Below are 23,523 nucleotides of genomic sequence, written 5' to 3'. Positions count from 1 at the left end.
TAAGCCTAGTAGAACTCGGATTAGTACAGAGACAAATTTACTCATATACTGTAGGAAGTTACACATTCTTCCCGATGCCAGAAAAACAGTATCACTAGTAGAACAAGGATACAATTGGTGTAGGAGCTTTGAGTATTATCGAAAACACCCAAATTATGTTAATTTGTTGAGTCCCATGGGGCTACACATGTTTAAGTATGAAAAAATAAGAAACATGGTGTAATAATGCCAAAGTCCAGATGAGAGAGACTAGACTGATTCTAGGACTGAAAAATACGAGATAAGAAGGATCTCAGACTTTTCAGTTCAAGAAATGACATACTCAAAGTTGATTGTGAAAGGAATTACTAAAATTTATCTCAAATATTTAAAATAAATTCTTCAACTAGAACATGGGAACATGGTTGAAAACTTGTTAGGGGGAGATTTCTCACAAATACTAGAAAAAATTCAAGCAAAGAACCACAAACAAATACAATAAATAACCATGTATGGTGGTGGAGAGTAGGAATTTAGAACCCTTAAGGAATATTTCACCCCAAAATGACTTTATATTTAACCCTCCCATTTTTTTTTAGTGATGGTTAAGAAAAGTTTTTATTTTCACATTATCATTCAGAACGGAAATAGGAACGTTTCTGAAATAAAAGGATTTTATGATGACGAGCACTGGGCAACAGCAAACAATATCAAAAATATCCATGAAGGTGCCAGGTTGTGTATTTGTATTCTAACGACTTCTTAAACACATCATTTTGTTTTTACTAAAACATTGTTGAATAAACCACCTCCTGAAAACTCTCTGGTGAATGAAAATAGAATGTTGTCCAGCCTTGGTTACCATAGACCCCTTTTATGTGACAAACTTTTTATAACTGTTCTGCAATTAAAATGTTTTCTACATGTTTACTATAGACTACATCGGGATAATAACATATGAAAAAATATCATTTTTTGGCTGGAGTATTCCTTTAAAATATCAACTTTATGCTGTTTGAAATATCTAAAATTGCTTAAGCTAGTTGAGCTGAATGTCCTTGTTATGAACATGTTCCTTTTTCTGAGCTTTAAAATTTTTTCTGTATTAAATCTATTAGACACTTGTTTCAAGGTTTTTTTGAATGAGTTTAATTCTGACATCCTTTTGTGTCGATTCCCGTTTGTTTTGATTGTTAAATATTTTATCTAAAATTTTGTCCACCATTTTGGAGCAAGGCACCTGTTGTTAGAAGCATGTCTCATAAGGTTTTGACACGATTTGATGAATTAAAAGGTCCTACTTATTGTGCTTACTAAGGCTCAGAAAAAGAGTGCTGTTTTAATAAATAAATAATTGGCTGGCTTGCTCTTTGTGTGTGCGTGTGCTAATGCAGCTGCAGATGGGTTGTTGGAAAGTTGGGGTGAGACACACCTCCATGTGAGAATGTGGCCAATCTCAATTGCTTCATCTGCTTCCTGCATTGCATGATTAAGATGCTGCTCCCACGGAGGCATATAAGAAACAGCCTTACCAAGCAAAAGGGAATTAAGAGAAGACATAATAGGGGAATGAAACGGAAGAATGGAGGTTAAAGGAAGGAGTGAGTAAGTCAGGAGTGTGAGAGAGATGGTGCAAGTCAGAAGGTAGCAGGAATGGATTGGAATGGAACTCCAAAGAGGATTGTGTGTGACCAGCACGCAGGAGGGGACTGAGGGGTCACTCCTGCCGAACGACCATCATGCTCAGTAGTGCTCTCGCCAGATTGGGAGGACAGCGCACTTTTGCTGGGTGGAGCCATTCAGCGGCAGTGGACGTGGAGTGGACCAGGGTTCGACGGTTCCCTGTGGGATAGGCGGCAGGGACACGGGCCTGCCTGGTTGTCTGCGCTTGCTGGTGGGCTTCTCTTTGGACACCAAGGTCCAAAAAGGGAAGTGGAGGGGATATTAGTTTCAAAGGTGCACTTTCAAAGGGGCTATGAATTACAAAGGACAATTTACTGCCTGTTTGCTATTAACCTGGTTTTTAAGGAATATTTTTTGAACTTATTTTAACCTCCACCATTTCACTTTTTATTTGATAACATTTGGGAACACTGTTGTTTTTAATAAAAGCACTTGGCACCTTTTTGAAACCTACCCCTTGCTATGTGTTGTGTCGTCATCTGCCAGCTCATCTAGTTTTGTTATTGATAGTGTCGGGTTCAAGAGGCCTTCAAAACAGAACTAGGAGCATGGAGCTAACCCGTACCATCACTGGACACTAATGTTTTTTAATTATGTGACTGGTAAAAAGACTTCTTCATCCATCCATCCATCCATTTTCTAACCCGCTGAATCCGAATACAGGGTCACTGGGGTCTGCTGGAGCCAATCCCAGCCAACACAGGGCACAAGGCAGGAACCAATCCTGGGCAGGGTGCCAACCCACCACAGGACACACACAAACACACCAAGCACACACTAGGGCCAATTTAGAATCGCCAATCTACCTAACCTGCATGTCTTTGGATTGTGGGAGGAAACCGGAGCGCCCGGAGGAAACCCGCGCAGACACGGGGGAGAACATGCAAACTCCACGCAGGGAGGACCCGGGAAGCGAACCCAGGTCTCCTAACTGCAAGGCAGCAGCGCTACCACTGCGCCACCGTGCCGCCCTTCATCCAAGCTATGAATTTAAAACCCTTTTCTAATCATATTTTAAAATTCTTGTTGCTAAATGAAATTTTGGCTAGCAACTTTTTTGCTCTTGTTTTTTGACCATTGATTTTGCATCTTATTGACTTTGACACACGTATTTTTTGATCTGCTAGTGTTGACTCATTTTTGGCTTTCGTCACTCTCAAACTCAGTCTGCTTGCAGACCAAAGAGGCCTCATCTCATCACAAATGGTCCAGTGTTCTAATGTTATAATAAAAATATGCATTAGTGAACATACACAGTAAAACAAAGCAATATTAAACTGAATAACATGAAAGGATACTAAAAATATGTCTTCTTATATTATTATTGAGGTATGGTCAATTGAGAGTGGAGGAGAGTAAACCAAAACTCCATACTGCAGTATCCATGAAGAAAATACTTCTCTAGAAGGGGGTCCAATGCCAGACAAAGACAAAGTCAGATACAGTTGCAGTTCTTTAGCCTAGGCCATCAAGCTGCCCACCTCCAGTGGCCAAAATATTACTAAGATATCTGTGACCAGTGTTGCGGAATACATTCAATAATAAAGAAGAGTGTTGAGTTATTGTTACAAATGATGACATAATGGATGTTACTAGTGTGTACCATTTATCAGTGTGCAGACTGAAGTAAAATAAAATATACTGTATTTAAATGAACCTACATGATAAGACTCTAATCTTTTAGTTTTAGTCTTGCTGTGGAGAGACTTACTGCTGACATAAGGCTTCACTGGCCTCATCGGCCAACGGATGTCCATTGGGTAATGTCCCAAAATATTTAATCATATAAAGAAGAAAGACGCCTCACACCTGGACAAACTGGTGATGAAGGCATGGAGTTGGACAGTTTGACATCCGTGGCAGAGCGATGGGCACTGAGCAGGCTCCTGTCAATCATGGAGAATCCACTGCATCCACTGAACAGTATCATCTCCAGACAGAGGAGCAGCTTCAGCAACAGACTGCAGTCACTGTCCTGATCCACTGACAGACTGAGGAAATCGTTCCTCCCCCACACTATGTGACTCTTCAGTTCCACCAGGTTTGAGGTAAGCGTTAACATTATACAAAATTATTGTTTTACCTGCACTTTTATCACTCTTTAATTCTGATCCATAGAAATAAGACTTTTTATTTGTAAGATGTTACCAGAGAAAAAAATATATAAAGTTTCAGTAAAGATTAAATATGATCTCATCTTCTAATATAAATATGTTGGTACAAAAAAGTCAAGATGTCCTAGTTTAACAGGAAGACAGTTTCACGTATGTTATCCCTTATACCTGCCAACAGTACATGCTGCCCTTGTAGAAGAAGCCAAATATCCATGTCAGCTTTTGAAAAGCTGTACAGAATTACCTTAAATGTATCACATATGTTATGCTGTTGTCACATGTGATTTAGACGAGATAGACCCTTGTCACTGATTGGAGTTTAGCTGACCCTTTTCGGGAACTGATTCACTGGTACACTGTGAAACAGCCACTTATACATGTTCCTTATACAAAGAAAAGCTCCTTGTACAAAGAAACGGTCAAGTAGAACACTAACCTTACCAAAGACTCTTTTTCTAGAACTGCCTCTTCCAACTGAAGGTTTTAAGGCTCTGTAAAATTAGTTGAGACCAACTGCTGAGAAAAGAAACTTCTTTATCTGCTTTTTAGCCACAGAGACAGCTATGAATTGCAGTTATCATCTGGTACCTCAAAATTTTGTATGTGCATTTAATATTACTGTATATGTAAGGTTATTGACATGCATTTAAAAAAAACTGCTATATTTAAAATAAAATATATTAAATGTATTGTTATGTAATATTAATTGTATACTGTATAATGGGGGCAGCATTATGTTGTAGCTAGTAGAACTGCTGCCTCTTAGATCAAGGAGACTAGGCCCTGCTAACACTGACTAGGATTAAGCAGCTTCATAAAAGGCAAGTTAAGAGAAACTGATAAAGCAACAACAAATAATTAGTTTACAAAATAATGAGATAATGTACTATAATCCTTGAAAGGGTGAGCAAATGTTGTACTGTAAAGTCAACAGATACTTAATGTCAGATAATAAAAGAAAAACAGACCATGAAAATGAAGGGATGCATAAAATAGTAGACAGTACAGTAATCCTGTACTTTATATACAGACCTGTATTGGAACAAGGGCCCCACGGATAATCAGTAATGAACATTTTGTTAAATATAAGTTCAGAAAAAACACTGAAAATCATATACAGTAACATAAAAATAATACCAAAAGTAAATGAGAAAAAAATAAATATCCAATAGAAATATTTCAGGAAATTTCTAAACATTAAAAAAATTGTGCCTCTGATATGGACACACTTTAAAAGACCAGCAAGATTTATAGGTTATGACATGCTATCATTAAAGTAAGTTAAATATTTTACAAAGATACTTAGGATGCACTAAACCCAATTTTTACATCCTAAATCAGACAACTTAAGTAGTAAAAATAATTTTTGGATCCAAAAAGCTATATTTTATGAGAAACAATTAATATTTGGTTAAATATTAAATCTCAAAGTTAAGCTTTAATGATAAGAGAGGTTCAGGTGTATTGCATGATCTTTTGATTTTGGTGTGACAGCAAATCGCAAGAGTGCAGTGAATGCATTATTAGTCTATGATCTTGGTTAGTGGAGCATGCCCAACAGGAGCAAAGATGATTTATGGTTATTGTCCAGGGATTATGTGACAAAAGTGATATTACCAAGACTGCTGAATGCCTGTGGCTTGCCTCTGGGACCATGGCTCTAGTCTACAACAAAAAAGAAGAAAAGAGAAACCCAACAATTGTAAAAGATCTTTAAGAATTTATTTCATACAATTCAGTTTAGTATACAAACTGTTTTTCTTCCAATACTCTTCATTGCTACTTTTTTATTTTATTTATTTCCTTGGCTGCCTTTTTACTAGATGTTTGTCACGTACCACTGCTCATAAGCACAGATATCCTTAGGGATTACACCTCTGACCACCAAGCCATGGCTGGATCATAAATCAGATGTGTGAGTTGTATAGACATTTTATGTATGACAAAACTGGTCACAAACTGCAAAAGATTCAAGTCAAACAAGGAGTCATTGGTATAGAAGGATGTTTTCTTGTTTTCCTTTTGGTTTTACACACATGCTTAACTTTTTAAAAATGCATCTTCTTAGGTTGATATTTATTAAAATGTGTTTCTTATATAATACACTTCAGGATAGAGAATTATTAACCCGAAAATCGATAACAATTTCTTTTGTGGCTAAAAAATTAAACTCAGAAAAACACATTATAAAAGGATGTGTCAATGATGCACTTTATTTACTAATCAAAAATGCTGCTGGATTCTTTATGTGGACATGCAAACTTCTATTTTGAAGCTCCAGCTTGATTTCATTTTCAGATTTTTCCCCCTTATCTGGCAACATTTTTAAAATCTGATTGTAATTACCCTGTTAGAAAATCACGACTAACAAATGAGAAGTTGGGCCATAAATGCTGTAGTTATTATTATGATGTTTTACATTTTTACTATTGTATGAATCTGAGTCTACTTACTGTATCAGCCTTCTCACCAAATGTTTACATGTATTTTTTACACTTAAATTAAATGCAGATTAACTGACTTGCTCAGTGCTTCACAGTTTGATTACAGTAGCAAACGTGGTATAAAACCAGTGCTTTAGCCACTATATTGCTGTGCCATAATTGTACACATGAATTTACAACAGATAATGAAATGCATGATTTGTTGATTACTAGATTATATAATTGAATGATTTTTGTTAGGTGGCTCAAAGCCTTCTGCATTAAAAATCTAGGGATTTGGGTTATTTTACTAACATTTCCAAAGAGCTTCAGTTGCCCTGAAACCTTTAATGAAAGAAAGAAGTCCACTGGATGCTGTGCATCTGTACTGTTGACAACAACACATTATTGTCACCTACAAAAAGCTGTGAATTTCAAAAACACTGTCCACATTCAGCATTCAATAAAATAATGTAAGTTGGGAAGTCATGTAGCATTCCATGGTGCTGGTTGGAAGTTTGTGCTGTATCTCCCAGTGCCATATACGGTATCCATTTTATCTATTTATTTTAACATTAATCTGTTTTTCCTTGTTATTATTAGAAGGAGTCACTTAGAAACGCAGTTGTTGGCCAAAAGATCTGATTTCACTGTGTTGAACTCACCAAAGAAATCTATGCATGAAGAGAGATCAAAGCTAGCTACTGGGATACAATGTGGAATTTGTTTCTAGAGCATATACTGTAATTACTTTAAATAATATTATGTAGGATAACTTTGCAGAGATTCAAGCTGAACTGAGCATTCTAAAACGAATAGAGATATTCAAGTACTGCAGTCCATACTGTTTTGTCATAATGTCGATTCACTCCATCTCTGCAAAAAGAAGCAGAGCGATTAAGAAGATAAATCCTGTAGGGTACATTTGAGAATGCTGTGACTGAAGGTGGGACTTGAGAAAGATATTCCAATTCTTTTTTTTTTTAAATAATGCCTGTACATCCTGTATTCACAAGGCATTTAGATAGTGCTGGTCCAAGGTCCTCTTATTATTAGTTTTAAAGATTTTGTCAATTGATCAATTGACGTGTGTTGTTTTACTTGAATTAATAAAAAATGATAGCAAAAATATTAGCAATAACTTAAGATAATAAAAGCAATAGTCCATGCTAGTTTCCCAACACCTCAACCCTGAGCTCATGTTGAAGCCAACAATTTAAAACAGACAAAACACACCTCCATTTACTATGCTTAGCACCATCCCAGTCCATCGCCTGAGTATATACCATAGTCTTACTACAGATTCCAGTTTGTCTCTGCTGTTCTCCAACTCATTGTGCTCTTTTCCCATGTGTTTATGGTGGTAGTCCCAGCAATGGATATTTAAGACTAGTAGAATAGTGTGGTATTCAGTAAAATGGAAGATTCTGGTTTTGCTGTAATGGACAATAAATACTTTAAAAAAAATAGTGTTACAGTTGAGGGAAGGACCGGGAGAGCCACAATACTTCCCCTGGGACACAAGAGGGCAGCCCCCCTGGTTTGCATTGGGGCCACGGGATTGGACCTTAGAAGCTAAACCCAGGGGGTGTATAGACAATTATGGACCCTTGGACGACAGCACTTCTGCCACACTAAAAAATGCAGCCAGAAGAAGATCCGGAGACACCTAGAGTACTTCCGGGTGCCCATGCAGCACTTCTGCCACACCCAGGAGTGCTGCCGGAAGCTAATGGGAGTGCACCTGGAACACTTCCGAGTGCACTATAAAAGAGGTTGCCTTACTCAATTCGGGGAGCCAGAGTCAGGAGGCAGAGCATGCGAGGAGAGGAGTGGAGGCAGCAAAAGAAAAGAAATAAAAAAGAGAAAAGGAGAGAAAAGGACTGAACATTACTTGTGGGAGAATTGTGGGCATTGTGTGCTGTGAAAGGAAAAGAAAAAGAAATAAAAAGCAAGTGCTTTTGGACCTGTGTCATAGTGCCTGTCTGTGTCGGGGCTGATTTACCACACAGTATATATTTCCAAAATGTCCAGGTACAATTCAAGAGAAAATTTATGGGAAGTGACATTCTAGAAGTAAATTTAAATTTATCTAATTTTTTGAATGCACACAGCCAGAATTTTACTGCGGTGGGCAATGAATGCAATATATAATCTGCTCTACATGTATGTTGGAAACACCAGATGCAGTGTGACATTCTGCTACAGGGGATGCTCGCTGCAGTGTGACAGATGCATGGCTTGGCAACAGAGTGGTTTGGAAAACTGTTTGCATTGACAATGGGAGTGCTGAACTCTGTCCTGAGAGCCAGCTGCTAAATAATGACTGTGGTTGTGGAAAAAAGAAGCATTTTCTTATGGTGAGTTTGTGTCTTGCTTTTATATTGATTACAAATGAGAAACTCTGAAAGGGCACAATGGCACCTAAGGATAGTTAATCAATACATTTAGTAATCATTTTTCTTGTTTTTTACAGTATATACAAAGTTTCATTAAGACAGAAGACTAAGTTTATATATTTAACAAATGAGTGGAATTTTTTTTTACTTATAACCTTTTGTCTTTTTTAGGTGTCATTGTTCTAGCCTTCTGCAAACATGGCATATATGCTGCTCAAAAAAATTAAGGGAACACTTACAACAGTGTAACACCAAGTCAGTTAAGCTTCAGGGATATCAATTTACCCAGTTAGGAAGCATAAGTGATTGGGATTCAACTTTACCTGCTTTGGTGCCAATGAAAGTGGCAGCAGGTGCACTGGAGAGGCAACAGCAACACAACCCCCAAAAAGGGAATGGCTTTGCAGGTGATGGCCACAGGCAATTGTTCTCTCCTTATCCTCCCTCATTGATTCTTCTCTAGTTTTGCATTTTGCTAGTTTTCTTGTCATGATGCAGTACCTACAGCTGATTCAGGTTACATTGATAGTCCAGCCTCTCCAGGATGGCATATCCATATGTGCTGTCACAAGAAGGTTTGCTGTGTCTCCCAGTATAGTCTGAAGAGCATGGAGGAGATATGAAGAGACGGTCATTACATGAGGAGAGCTGGACAGGGCCATAGAAGGGCATCAACCCAGTAGCAGGACTAGTATGTGCTCCTTTGTGTGAGGAGGAACAGGAGGAACACTGCCAGGGTCCTACAAAATTACCTCTAGCTGGCTACTGGTATGCATGTTTCTAACCAAACTGTCAAAAACTGACTCCATGAGGTTGGCATGAGTGCCCGACATCCTCTAGTGGGACCTATGCTCACAGCCCAACATGGCATCGCTTGATTGGCATTCTCTAGAGAATACAAAATTCTCAGCTTCCCCATTGGTGCCCCATTCTCTTCACAGATGAGAGTAAGTTTACACTGGAGTCTGGAGATACTGCGGTGAATGTTATGCAGCCTGCAACATCATCCAGCATGACTGGTTTGGCGATGGTAAGTGGTGGTCTAGGGAGGCATACCTTGGAGGGTTGCGCAGACCTCCACAGGCTAGGCAGTAGCACTCTGACTGCTATTAGTTACCAGGATGAAATCCTCAGAGCTGTTGCCAGACCTTATCCTGGTACAGGAAAATGTTTGACCTCATGTGGACACAGTGTGTACAGTCCAGGAGCTCACAGATACCCTGATCCAGCTCTGGGAGGACACCATCTGCCTTATCATCAGTAGTATTCTCAGATGTTGCCAGGAGTGCATACAGGCACGTGGTGGATGTACACACTACTGAGTCACATTATGAGTTGCTGTAATGAAATTCATGTGAGTTGGATCAGCTTGTGATTTCAACTTCTGACTTTAATCTTGGTATGATGTTGAATCTGGCCCCCAATAGATTGGTGATTTTGGTTTCCATTGACTGTTGTTGCATCATTTTGTTTTCAATGAATTATACAGTATTACTCATTAAAGATTTTACACTTGAATATTTTATTCATCGAGATCCAATGCGTGATTTAAATGTTCCCTAAATTTTTTGAGGAGTGTACAAAATCAGGAATTGTGGAAGTAAAGTTTTTTTTTTATGTATTTCATAATATATAGGAATATATTAAAGATTGTTGTAAACTGAAAACTATTCCATAATATATTTTGAAAAATGTAAATAGGGAACATTTAAAATAACAGACAGAAGTTGAAAAAAAAAATACAGCTCAGCATATTAAAATGACCAAAAAGTGAATTTACGCTGGACTGGTGTGATGTAATAGCCAATCTATTTTCCTTTGCTGCATCTTTTGTGTTTATTGTAAAGTGTATGTTTCTGATATTTACTGCATGCTTGTATTTTTTGTTAATACTATTCTGTTTGTTTATTTACAATCTATGCATTATGGGTTCTCTTTTATTCTTTGTGTATTGTTGGTGGAACCCCAAGAGGTGTTGCTACCCTCACATCACAGCTAAGGAGAGTTTGGTCTCAGACTGCTTAGGGTGAGGTATACCTTTGGGCAGTGTAGGGAAGGCCCTGGCCTGGTTTATAGGTCTTTTTAGAAGTCTCACATCCTTTCACCATTTTGAGTGCACTGTATCATAAGAGCTGGCACCATGTCCAAGGCTGTTTCTTGCCTTGCGCCCAGTGCTGCTCGCAAAGGCTTATGTCCCCATGACATTGAATGGGATTTCCTGGTGCTTTTTTGATATATAAATAACCTTGAACTGCTCAAATAAAAATTTTATAAAATAAATTTCACATCTATCTGAGAAATAAAAAAGCAATCTTTGACAAAAAAGTGGAATGATTAAACATTAACAGCAACTATAATCATAAACTTAAGAAAACCAATTTAAATGAATATTTTTTCATAGTATATGAAAATTCAGTTAATGGAAGCATAGGATACTCTAATCGAATCATTATGAGAGTTTTTGTTCATCCATCCATTTATCTGTTTATGGAACCTGCTTGATCCAGTGTTGTGGCCACAATTGTTGATTCTCTACTGGCAATATAAAGCCCAGGTTTGAAACAAACTTTAGGCAGGGTGCCAAAATACCACTGGGCACACTCATACACCCACAGTGGGTCAGTTTATAATTTACAGTTATTGTTACTTTCTCGTATACAAAGTATAGGTAAAGTATTGTAATCATCCAAAGATTCAATGTCGAGATTTTGATGAATCTTGACGTTTTAGACCTGCCCGAGTCTGAAAATACCATTTTTGGAATTATGTTTGTTTGTCTGTCTGTCAGTGTGTGTTTGTGTGTATGTAAATACGATAACTTGAGTACGCTTCACTTAGGTCAACCAAATTTTGCATACAAGTATTAGGTACAAAACATAAATTTCTACCAACTTTTGGGCTATTTCCATTAACCAGAAGTGGTACTTTACCTTTTATTCATGCAGCTGCAGAGTCCAATTTATTCAACTTTACTTTAATAATAATTGTTCAATGTATTATTAATTTGATTTGATGTTCATGGTTCTTTAATGTACATAATACAAAAGTAATCATTGTCTTGCAGTTTACTCCTCAAATATCCATTCCCATGTCTAAGCATACGAGTAAGTCTAGGGGAGGCCACTCCCGATTTTTTTTTAAAGTTTGGTTGGGAAATTAGAGTACTCCGAGGATAAAAAAAAACCAAAAAACGTGTTGGGCAGAGAAAGAAAATGCTAGCTGGGATTCAAATCAAGCTTTATCCTAGAATAGGGAAATGTACTAATGACTGTGCCACTCTGTTTTACAATGTTTTATACTTTTATAGTGCATACACAGTACATATTATGGAAGCATTTATATCATTGGAGTGTGTGTGTGGTTTCACAATTAACTAATTTATCTCTTGTGGCCTGTAGGGGGTATTGCTGAGTCTCCAATCACAAACAGAACCAAAAAAAGTTCCAGGTTCAAATAAATAATTTTTATTACACAAAATACTTTATCACAGGTTTCTTCCACAATTCCTCATCAGCAAAATCTTTGAATTTAGTTTCCTTCATTTTCTCCTACCCTTCTATCCAGGCAAGCACTGCCCTTCTCTTATCCAGTCTCCAATTTGCCTGTATGAGGCAGAGCAGCAGCTTTTACTGTATGTTAAGACCCAGGAGTATTTCCAGTGCTAGAACACTGCAACCAAAAAGAACTACCTGGTCAGGCTGAATCGCCATGAAACACGTTAGTTCTCTCCCCTGGCAAACCCCAGAAACCCAACAGGTCTGTTCTTCTGAACTGCAGTTCCTATGATTTAACTTGTTTTGTGGCTATTTTGCCTGATCAGGTAGGATTTCTTGGGTGCAATGCGGGAGTCCAAACTGGAGGCATGCAACCTAGAGTACTGGGGACGTATTTTCTCTTGAGAGGTATTCTCTCTTTATCCATTATCATTCCTGCATAGCAGCTGAGGCAAGAAATAGCACCTGTCCCTTCAGGGATGGCCATCGATCCCAGCTGTCCATCCATAACAGCGTCTTCTTGTTCATGTAAGTTATGACCTATTCATCCATGCAGATGGGCCAACCCATTTGTGTCTATCACAATGTGTAAATGCATACAATTACATGGAATTTACGTTTTCATCCACTATTCTAGTCAAACTAACTATGTTACAGTGTTTTGCTGTTTTATTTTAATGCCTTGAAGGTTTCATTACAATGTATACAATACAGATCAATATGACATACTGTACTACATTTTATTCAGATCAGATATCCTATTCTCTACCCTACAGTTTTTTGTGTGTTTATGTTTTAGGTAGTAGCTCTCTGCCTCTGTAATATGATGAAAATGGCTGAATTCTGTGAATCTTATACTTCAAATAGATATACTTTTCCCTACCCAATAATATCAGTATTTTACTTGAGGTACATTTTACTTAACAGCATTTAGTATAATCACCATAGCTGACTAGTTTCATGCTGTCCCATACACTTGCTAATGAGATTATTCAACAACCTTAAAACTTTCTGCTCGGTTAGGCAGTTTGGTCAAGATATCCAAACTGTTTCTTCAAACATTTGTTTTTACTTTGTGCTTTGACCAGTTGTAATACTATCCATGAACTCTGCTGTCATCTATTTTATTTGTAAAGACTCTCCAATCTTTTCCTTTTTTCGAGGATCCATCCAATAAACTACCAAACTTTATTTCCAAAGAAATCCTTTCCTTTTTATGTGGTAGTTATCTTAGGGTGAATTTAAGAAAAATATATTAAAGTTAACTACAAATAAATTAACGTTTAAAAAGTTAGTTTTGTGTTTCAGTAATGAAGGTTGGCATATTGAACCAGCAAGCAGCTTTCCTATTAGAGAACAGATTTAAGAGCATTCTTACCCCTCTTCGCCCTTTTAAAATATATTGCTGCAGTGTCAGAGAGAAATGAAGAGAAGAAAACAATGTGCTATAAGAAAGAACAAAACACGCAATCCAACATTTGAATAATGCTGGTCGGTTCTGGGCCAAAACCACAATTCACCTTATTTTTAAAGAGGACTGCTCACTCAGTGTGAACTCTAGACACTGGTTGAGCAATGAGAGTGGACAGTGGAATATTGTCCTATACTGGTAGTGTCAAATGAATTAGATGTTTGCTCAGTTGTGAAAAAGTACCACCCATGAAATGTTTTGTACATTTCTGAACCAAAGTATAATTGATCATCATTTGCACAATTGTGATAATACACTTTAAAGGATAACACTGAAAAATCAAGTTTTGTGTATAGAAATAGTATGCTCCTACCTTTCTCTTCACATTAATTGTCAAATATTAGAATCAACTGGACCAAAAAAGGATGAAAAAATTACAACACTGTTAGAGAGTAACATGGAGGACTCTATTTTATATAACCGACAGGAAAATGTACTGTGGTTTGGTCTTAGCAAGGGAAGTGTAAAATTACATCATGAAAAAATCCAGTGAGCCTTCTAAGGCCCTAGAAGAAAGACTGTTGATGCCTATGAGTCAGGGAAGGGTTTTAAATACCATTTCAAGGCAATCAGCAGTCAATCACTCTATCTACACACAAGGAAAATTTCAAACTGAGTAGAGTCTTGCCACAAATGAGCAAGAAACAAGAATATATAGTCTAGTCTTGAGTGAGAGTGGTGTTGGGCAGAGTAAAATGAAATCTTAGTGGAGAGATTGAGTAACCTTCATAAGTCAATCAAGTTTAAGTCAGATACAAACATTAGTCTCACTGAAACCAGACATATAATATATGTGTATGGGGACAACCAGGAGTGAATTTTGCTTAAAACTGGGTAGAAACAATTAGATGGCTTAATGAGTGTCACATTTGTAAACCAATTCAATGCCTTATGAAAGCGGTGCTCAAAGTAGGGGCAGTGATTTTTGAACTGCAAGGATCAGAAGTGCTCTCATTAGCCTGTTCTGCTTATGATGAATTATCTACTGTCAAAACATCCCTAAAAACCCTATTCGACATAAAAATGTGTGTTGCATGTCAGAGAGCACATTGCATATTTAAAAAAATAAATGTAATCTGTTTTAAAACGTAAGCACAATCTAATGTAAGGGAAAAACCTTCTGCAGTATTAGATTATACATTGGCATTCGATGGCATCAATGGACTAATGCCAAACGTGAACAAAATGTTGTTGCAGGTGCTGTATGTGTCAAATTAAGCTATCAGGTGATGCAAATTTCAGTTCTAAAAACACCTGAATCAATAAATCTGCATAACAACACCAGTAAATGCACAGATGAGGCTCCACAACATTCACCTTCTGACTTCACGTTTAAATGAATAATTAAAGAAAATTAACACAACTGTCTAACTGAAAATACAAACATGCCATGACTAAATAGCTGCAGCATTTTAACATGTTATATATCCAGAGACCCAAATAATTAAGTATCTATCTATCTATCTATCTATCTATCTATCTATCTATCTATCTATCTATCTATCTATCTATCTATCTATCTAATGCTTATGTAAATTCTATTTGCTGTTGTTATGTCATATAGTGATGCAATAGTTAAAATGATGGAAAGATAATGTACCAGACAGAGGCACTTCTCAGATGTGTGGAACCCAGTAGCTGTGGTGGTCCACGTGTGTGTCTGTTTGTCTGCACTGTTACAGCTATGATAACAACTTCTAAATTAATTATACAGCTTTAGTTACCTTATGCAACTGAGCTCCTGTGTGGATAATAGCAATTTCTACTATACAGTATTTTCTCACAGTGTCAAGTCTTTTGTTTAGTATTTTTTGGTCTCTCCTTGAAACCTGGCAGTGGTAAAAAAAATGTACAGACTGGAGAAAGCGGGGTTGTGTGTCTTAGGAAGAGTCACTGTGGATGTAGCCTTTGCCACTATTCACTACACACTATTTGACAGGTTGTCCCTAGATGTGTATTCTCGTTTGAGAAGGATGTCTTGCCCAGCAAGTCTAGGTGAACATTGATGCAGTGGGGAGGCACTTTATCTATTAATGGTTTCATACAGGCCTTTGTATCCAGGCCAAGAATGAACTCTTACCTGACAAGGTTTAGGAGTTGGTTAGTTAGAGAAGGGATAAAGGAAGGTTTGTAAGGAATGTAAGTTAGCACAAAGAGTGATTTTCCTTTCACTAAGTTTTAAGAGTAAATAATGAAACTGACCCTTATAGTCAGAACCTGATCCAAGAATTTTTATTTGGGGATTGTGATATAAGAAGATGGCCTCCCAGCATTTTTTTGGGCTGGGTGGAAGGCGAAGCAAATACTGTACTTGATTGTGTTCCCAAGATGAGATACATCTGAGTCTCCTGTAAGAACGCAATATCCATCATCCTGTATAACAGATGATCAAGAATACTTTAACTCATGTTCAAGCCAAGGCCATGAACAGTCCAAGGGGCTATGGTGATAACAGCCATGTATCAGAGAATAATGAGCCATAATGTGCTGAGCTGTCCCCACACCCCTTGTAAACCCCCACCAAACCCCATAACAACCCTGACAAAAAACAGTCCCAGCCTGCAACTACTCAGAGTCATATAGAAAAACATTACCTAAATAAAGCATACACAATGCAGAATGCACAACCTCCTCAACCCTTTTCCAAGGTGTGCTCTTTAACTTACTTAACAAAGCCAAATAACACCGAAAATAATGCACAGCACCAGGAGAACCAACAGTTAAATACACCTAATATTCAGTGACCAATCTGGTCAGCTAGCGGCTGCAGAGCTGCCCACATTTCAAAAAAGTGAATGAAGAGACTTACTGAAATGCTAAACTGATAGACATTAATGCATATAAAGAATTTAAAATCCCATCTGTAGGAATGCCTTAAGCATTCAGCTTTCCTATTGAACATAATATTAAGAAAAAGAAGAATAAGATTTAAAAGGGCTCTGCCATAAATAATGGTGTTAAAAGAAAAAAAGGCAACACAAAGAGAGCATCCATTGCTTGGCCTTCACTTCTAGAAACACACCAAGAGACTGTATTTCCTGAACTCAAAGAATCATAAGAATAAAGAAGCAAGGAAACAAAGGTGGAATGTTCAAATTGACCTCGGAAAAGATAGAGAACAAATAAATATATTAAAAAAAGCTCAAATATTAATAAACCATGCTGGATTGCAATAATTCAAAGTACAGGAACAATGCAACATGGTAGTAGTTGAGATATACAGGGTGAGGCAGAAAGGACGGACGTTTTTTACAAAATCACAAAATTGTTAATTTTTTATTACAAATAAATTTATTGAAAGATTTGAGTTCATATTGAAATAGCATTTCACAATTTGTAGGGATGGAAATGCAGGTCCAAATGCAAAATATGCCTTGCCGAACGATTACTGAGGCCAAGTTCAGAAGAATGCTTCCGAGCAGATCGACTTGGACTGTGCAGCAGAGCTAGTCATACGCTTTCCACATTTTCAGTGGTACGTGCCGTTCGTGTAGCCCCCGGTGGTCTTTTGTTCATTAGTGTACCTTGTGTATGAAGTGCTTTAACCCAACGTAGGATAGTGTTACGAGTGGGAACAGCTTTATTTCTGTGGATATTTAAATGGCAACGAAACTCACGCTGAACTGCGGTAATAGATTGGTTGTTTTTGACAAAACAGTCGTACACAAAAACGCAGTGTTCTATCGTCCACGGCTCCATGGCTTCAACTAAAAAGAAAATAAAAAAATGCTAAGACTTCGCGAACCTAACGCCACCTACCACACATCTGTCACTCCACCTAGTGGTGAGTTCTAGCCATTTCAAAGACGTCCGTCCTTTCTGACTCACCCTGTATGAGTCCAAAGCCCCTGAAAAGTAGGCAGCCATGACACAGTTCAGATTGGAAAAGTACCAGTGTGATGATAGTTTTTGATTATTTTACTGGCTTGTTTCAGGAAATAAAAAATGATACTTCCAGAAACATAAGACAGCTTAAGACCAGTGGGATACAGAAGGAAGGAAAGAAAGCAGGCCCCCCAGTGCATGAATCTTATATGGCAGGATGTATAGTATTCCTGGTGGTTGCTGTAGTTGGGCTAAATTCTGGGATAGTTCTGCTGACCACCATAAGAAAGATTTAAAATTTTGCCTCTCTTAAAACAGCCTGACGGTTGTAATTAAGGAGTTTTACTACTAACGGCCTTGGGGTGAGCAGAGTCTTGACAGGGAAAGTAAATCCTTTGACATCTATTGAACACATGTATTTTTTAAAGATGATCATAAGGTGGGAACAAAACGGATGGCACTGGGAATCACCAAATCACACGTCTTCCGCAACAGAGGTCAGTGCGATCAATATTTCAATGTCTGTTATTATTCTATTCATTATTTTGTTCATATTGTATCTTTTTTTATCTGAAATGTTTTGCACTGTTCATATTTTCCAATTCATTCTAAGCCCAAATACAGCTTCAATTATAGAGTAGGTGCATTGATGCAGAATCATTCAAGAGAGAATCAAGATGCATATAAGAATCCATTTTTTTTCCACCTCCATACATTTTCTAACATAGATTAAAACTTAAAAGAAATTACCATTTATTTCGGCATTATGTGCAACATTTTTCAGATCCCTAAATAGAAAGCACCAAAATAGTTAATTACAAATTAACATCTGAGATCACAAAATTGGAAAATAATGCTAGGGGTTGCAAGGGTTTGAATTTCTTCGAGATTCCTTTCTGACACTAAAAAACCCTAAACTCAAATTAAACACTTTTTGAACTTCCTTATCATTCTGCTGGCTTGTAGGAGATCCACCAAAAAATCCTCTTAATACTTGTTTTTTTTTTTCTGCTTCCCCTGCCTTACTGTGGAAAAGATCTGACAATGTGTTTTGCACACCATGGGCTTCGTATAAGATGGAGCCTGTGAAATCAAGTTTTAACAGATGCATGCTAACAATGCCTGTAGCAAACCAGCATGCTACCCACAGTATTCTTGATGATATATTTTGCACTAATGCTTGATCAAGACAAAGGTAAGGAACCTATTTTTAAAAAAATGGAAAAACAAAATGAGAAAGGTGTCTAAAAGGACAATTGTGTTCTCACATTCCACTTACTGACATCAGTTATTGAAGCAGAGTAGCATGTGTGCACTAGGGAAATAAATATATAGCATTTCGATAGATGAAATAACTGATTAAAAAGAAGACAAGACCTGTCCTAGCTTACTATCATCCAAGGAAGGACTTAAAATCTTTGCTAAATGAGCTGGATAGAACACTTTTATAAAAGGGTAAGTCCATTGCTTGTGCATCCAAGGCACCGAAGAGTACAAAGTAGTATCATTTGCTGATTAAAAATAGCTTCAGACACTCTGGATGGGTGTACAGACTTATATTAAAAAGAAAATAGATTAAAAAAAAGTCTGAACATAAGCATTACCTTACCTGCAAAATCTTTTTTTCGAAGGTTGTTAAAGCTGAAAGCGATAAAACGATACTATTCAGGTCAAGCAATTCTCATTTGAGACAGATTATGGCCCTGCATATAGTTCATGTGAATGTCAAATTTTGTAGCTTTGGAGAATTTTAAACACAATAAAACTATCCTATTAGATCACTGCAAAAAATGTTAAACACGAAATAAAAAAAAAACAATGCCCAACCAATAATAATGCATAACAAGATAAAGAGTAAAAATCAGAAAGAATGTTCTTTTTGAGAGACACCAGTAATATACCAAAGAATGACTCAAGAGAAACTGTTAGGCAATGTTTGTACAGTATATAAAAATATTAAAACCAGTCTAGAACAACCTACACGTCTTCACCATATTTAGATGTCAAGTCAAGATGACAACCTTTAGACTTGTAGATATAAAATAAAACAGGAAACTGTACCATAAGTTGAACATTTCAAGTCAATTGTATTTAGTCATGAAAATGTTAATGCCTTGTAGAAACCATACCTTAATGAAAAATGAGGTCATAATATTGCATCAGAAAGTTTTGTCATTGTTTGGTTAGTAAATAAAGTGAACATAATATATATACAATGTAAGTGGAGATTTTTTTAATTTCAAAGAAAAAGGGGTATGCTAGCAGAACCTGAGAACTCAGAGCCAGGCTATAATATATATAAAATAAATGCATTTTCAGCATTAAGATCTGGCACAGCTGGTACAGATTTTGGTGTAAAATAATTTATAACTAGAAAAGCCATTTTTATTATTGCCAAAGACATCACAGAGGTGCATAGAACATTCAATGTCTGTACCAGTGACAGGATTGGAAATGTCTAGAGATACCTTACTGAGTAGGTGACGTATTCAAGAGATGTCAATGAGACAGCAGTAGCAATGTTGGCAATGGCAGACTGACCAGCTGACATCAGAAAAAAAAAGATAATAGCAGAGCATGCACATTGTGGTAGAATACTGTAGGGCACCATCTGCCTAATGTCAGCTTTGCCTGCATCTGGTGTAGCTCCTTTCCACTTCTCTACAACATGCCTTAGATTTGCACATTTTAGGAATGGTATACTTTTTTTTACAAACAGTTCCAAGGATCACCAGTGGTTTTAATCCAAATGTGTGTGCCATTGATAAGATTAGTCATATTTGGAAACCAAGAAATTATATGAAAACCTTCAGTGACTATCTGCAGACCATATTATATACTGTTGAAAGATGCTGATTTTGCTTGATGGTAGTTAGAGGCACAGAAAACAAATGTAACCAGATAGTCTTCTTAGCAGTATATTATTGCAGTCACAAATTCAACTCACAGCTCAAAAATAAAAAGCTCACTTTCATGTTTCATTTCCACTATTACCTCATGTCCCTCACATAGCCAATCACAATATAGATAGCTCCACTGTTAAGGTAAATCTAACTGTAATTTTAAAATACAACCTTAAATACTAAACTTCATCATTTTTAATAAAACGCAAATATTATTTCAATTAACAATTTATCTATATATACTGTATATTTATATATATGAAACATAATCCTACGGTATGTGACAATCTAAGAAAGTTAATGTTAATAACAGATTTACTAAAGCTTTAAAAAAAAAACTGAACTATGGAATATTTCCATAGTGTCCTACTAAATGCCTGAAATTTTTGACACGCATGTGCATCACTGGATCTCCTTATAAGCTCTGTTGAGGTATGTAATAACCCACTGAGACAAGAGGGACGCTATCGCTAACACTGTCGCCTCCTTCTATCCACGGAGCACTGAGAAACTGCCCCGTGAGGGCATCTAACACTGCCTCTTCCAGTTCCCTATCCATAACAGCCATGGATTTCCGGAAGGAGGCATCATTTGCTATATGGATGAACCAGTAGATGGCATTTCTATTTAGAGTGACTGATGACATTTCAATTCATTTTTGGACTGAAACTCTGGGCATTTCATGCCAAGATGAATGTTTATTTTACTTTAATATTAAATCAGATGATCTAGTTGGCACCCCAAATTTCGATCCGGTAGTCTGCCATTCCTGCACGCAGCCACACATTCTGTGAAGTTTAAACTGAGTGAATACTGCAAACTTTGGATATATCCAGCTACACCTACAGTGTTGTATGATGGCCATCAGGACACTGCACATACTGGTATCTGAGCAATATACAGAGGAAGTACACATTCCCTTTTCATCTTCCATAATATTTAGGAAAGAACCTCTAACAAGGCATCTTAGAGTAAACAGTACTTGCACGTCCAAGGTCAGGAAGCAGTGACATCTTCTTTGCCTTTAAATGGATGGTTGTGCATAAGTCCTACATTTTTAAACAATATCTTTTACTATTTTAATAGATTCAATACTTCTTAATCTTTCATTTGTTTTTGTGTTGTGTGTTCATCGCTGTTGTAGAATATTTCATGTCTTAGGAACACAACGTGTAGTAAAATGACAGTTTCCATCTGCCAAGCCAATAGGAACTGTATAGATTCAATCATTGGAAAGTAGAGGTAGTGTTGAAAAGTCATGCCTGGCCATGTGCAAGTCAGTGAGAGTCTTATAAGCTCCTCTCACCAGTGTAAGTTGATAAAGGTTGAAAAAGCAAGGCATAATCTCAAGCCTTGGTGTGGTAGGGGCATTAAGGCTGTACTGCACCCATTAGTCCCTCATTTCTACAATAGGTAACACAAAGCCCTTGTTATATTGCAGTAATCTGATTCACTATAGGTAGGCCCTATTAAAAGTTTAAAGTTTTATCATAGTTTTTTTCTCAGGTGACTTCTTTCTACTATCATGTAAATTAGTCACAGTAGTGTTTATTGGAAATAAAATAATAATAATAATAATAAATTATTATTTTTTCTCCAGCCGTTATTTTCTGTCCCCCCTGGCCATTGAACCTTACTCTTGTTCAATGTTAATTAATGTTGATTTATTTTGTTTTATAATTGTGTCTTTCATTTTTCTATTCCTTAATATGTAAAGCACTTTGAGCTACTGTTTGTATGAAAATGTGCTATATAAATAAATGTTGTTGTTGTTGTAAATGTAGGATCTTTATTATTATTTACTTTGATACAGTACTTTGATTATTGCAACATATTATTTTAAAACAAAAAGCAAACCATATATACCATACTAAAACTTTGTTTTTACAGTATAAAACATAAAAAAGATTTTAGAAGGACCTTTTAGCACTACAGCCTCTCACTTACTGTTTTATTAGATACTGCTGTTTCTAAGGATAACAGACACAGCCTCTGGCAGATCATTGCATGCCGAGCACACAGTTCAAGAAGTTCTTTATATTTTCACACATTAAGTATCAGACCATACAAAGTACTCTTTGTTAACACTATAAATTTAAAAGGGATCCTGCAGCAAATTAGCATTTGATGCATGTTCACGGTATATGGCACATGAGTTACATATACAGTAGTATGAGCTTCAAAGACGCTTAGTGTCAGACTACATTGCCAATCTTTAGCATCTAATACTATTAGATGCTGATAGCAATTAAGTGTCTCTATGGTCAGCAGTCATGCTGAACCCTTGAAACACTGTTCAAGACTCATAGCACTGATAGCATGTAAATGTAATCAGACCAACAAAGCAGGACTATTACCAAAACTCTGGCATTATCACATTTCTTCAAACCTTATTACGTAAACTATTCAGACTATCAAACTAAATTTCACAAATTATGTTTAACAATCCTTGCGCCCTGTGTTGGCTGGGATGTTTAACAATATTTAGGCCATTAGCCTAATTTGCACACTTTTGTAATGCAGTGTTTACTCAACAACTGAGTTCCCTTAATGTTAATCACAAATTCAGAAAAAAGTCTAATTATATTTAATTATAATACGTATCAACTGTGTACAAGATACAATACCACTTAGATAATCAGTTTGTTAATAATATTTCAACTATACATTTTGATAATTTACTGATTCACCTTTCAGTGATTTAAGTTTAAGCAGTAAATCGGAAAAAAACGTTTATAGGGTTGGACAAAGTGAACATTGCCCATTCTGCTAGGCTTTAGTGGCAAGCCAGGCCTGTTAAGGCAGCAGTTATAGTACATATCAAGCTGTGTCATCCCCCACTTATATTCCAAACTAAGTGACTGAACTCGAGTTTGTCACCAGGACTAACTTATACTTCATCTGATAACAAAGGTGTAAATCAGAGTTGCACTGAAATCTTTGAAGAAGGCTGTTTGGCAGAAATGTTTTGACTCATAAGGAACGAAATGGAAAGCAAGAACAATGACCTATAATTCAAAGAACGGCAATTGGGGTGGACAGAATAACTTGCCTATAAAAAGGTCATGATTTTGTAACTGGAAGCAACTTTAATCCAAAAATGAGAGATTCCACTTTCCTTCATTAACTAGTTACACTCAGCCCATTTGTGTATATTTAGATGAATACTCTTATTAAACTCACTGGAGACTCTCTTAGGGCACTCTGCCCCAGGAGGAAATTGTGCTCTCAC

The 23,523-nt window shown here is 36.8% G+C and overlaps 1 protein-coding gene across 2 annotated transcripts in view; it reads right to left on the bottom strand.

The window, feature by feature from the left end:
* The window catches only part of LOC120537228 (protein ANTAGONIST OF LIKE HETEROCHROMATIN PROTEIN 1-like), a 225,070-nt gene that overhangs the window by 33,214 nt on the left and 168,333 nt on the right, over positions 1-23,523 (bottom strand). Inside the window, exon 1 of one of the 2 annotated variants that reach the window (XM_039766004.1) lies at positions 5,394-5,432. The exons of the other annotated variant lie outside the window; for it this stretch is intronic. The gene's annotated coding sequence lies outside the window, so the exon portion shown is untranslated. Of the gene's footprint in view, positions 1-5,393; positions 5,433-23,523 lie in introns of those variants that run through there. 2 annotated transcript variants of the gene reach the window in all.

This window comes from Polypterus senegalus, chromosome 10, assembly GCF_016835505.1.
Source record: "Polypterus senegalus isolate Bchr_013 chromosome 10, ASM1683550v1, whole genome shotgun sequence".
Taxonomy (NCBI): domain Eukaryota; kingdom Metazoa; phylum Chordata; class Cladistia; order Polypteriformes; family Polypteridae; genus Polypterus; species Polypterus senegalus.
This window is presented reverse-complemented; position numbering and strand designations above follow the sequence as displayed.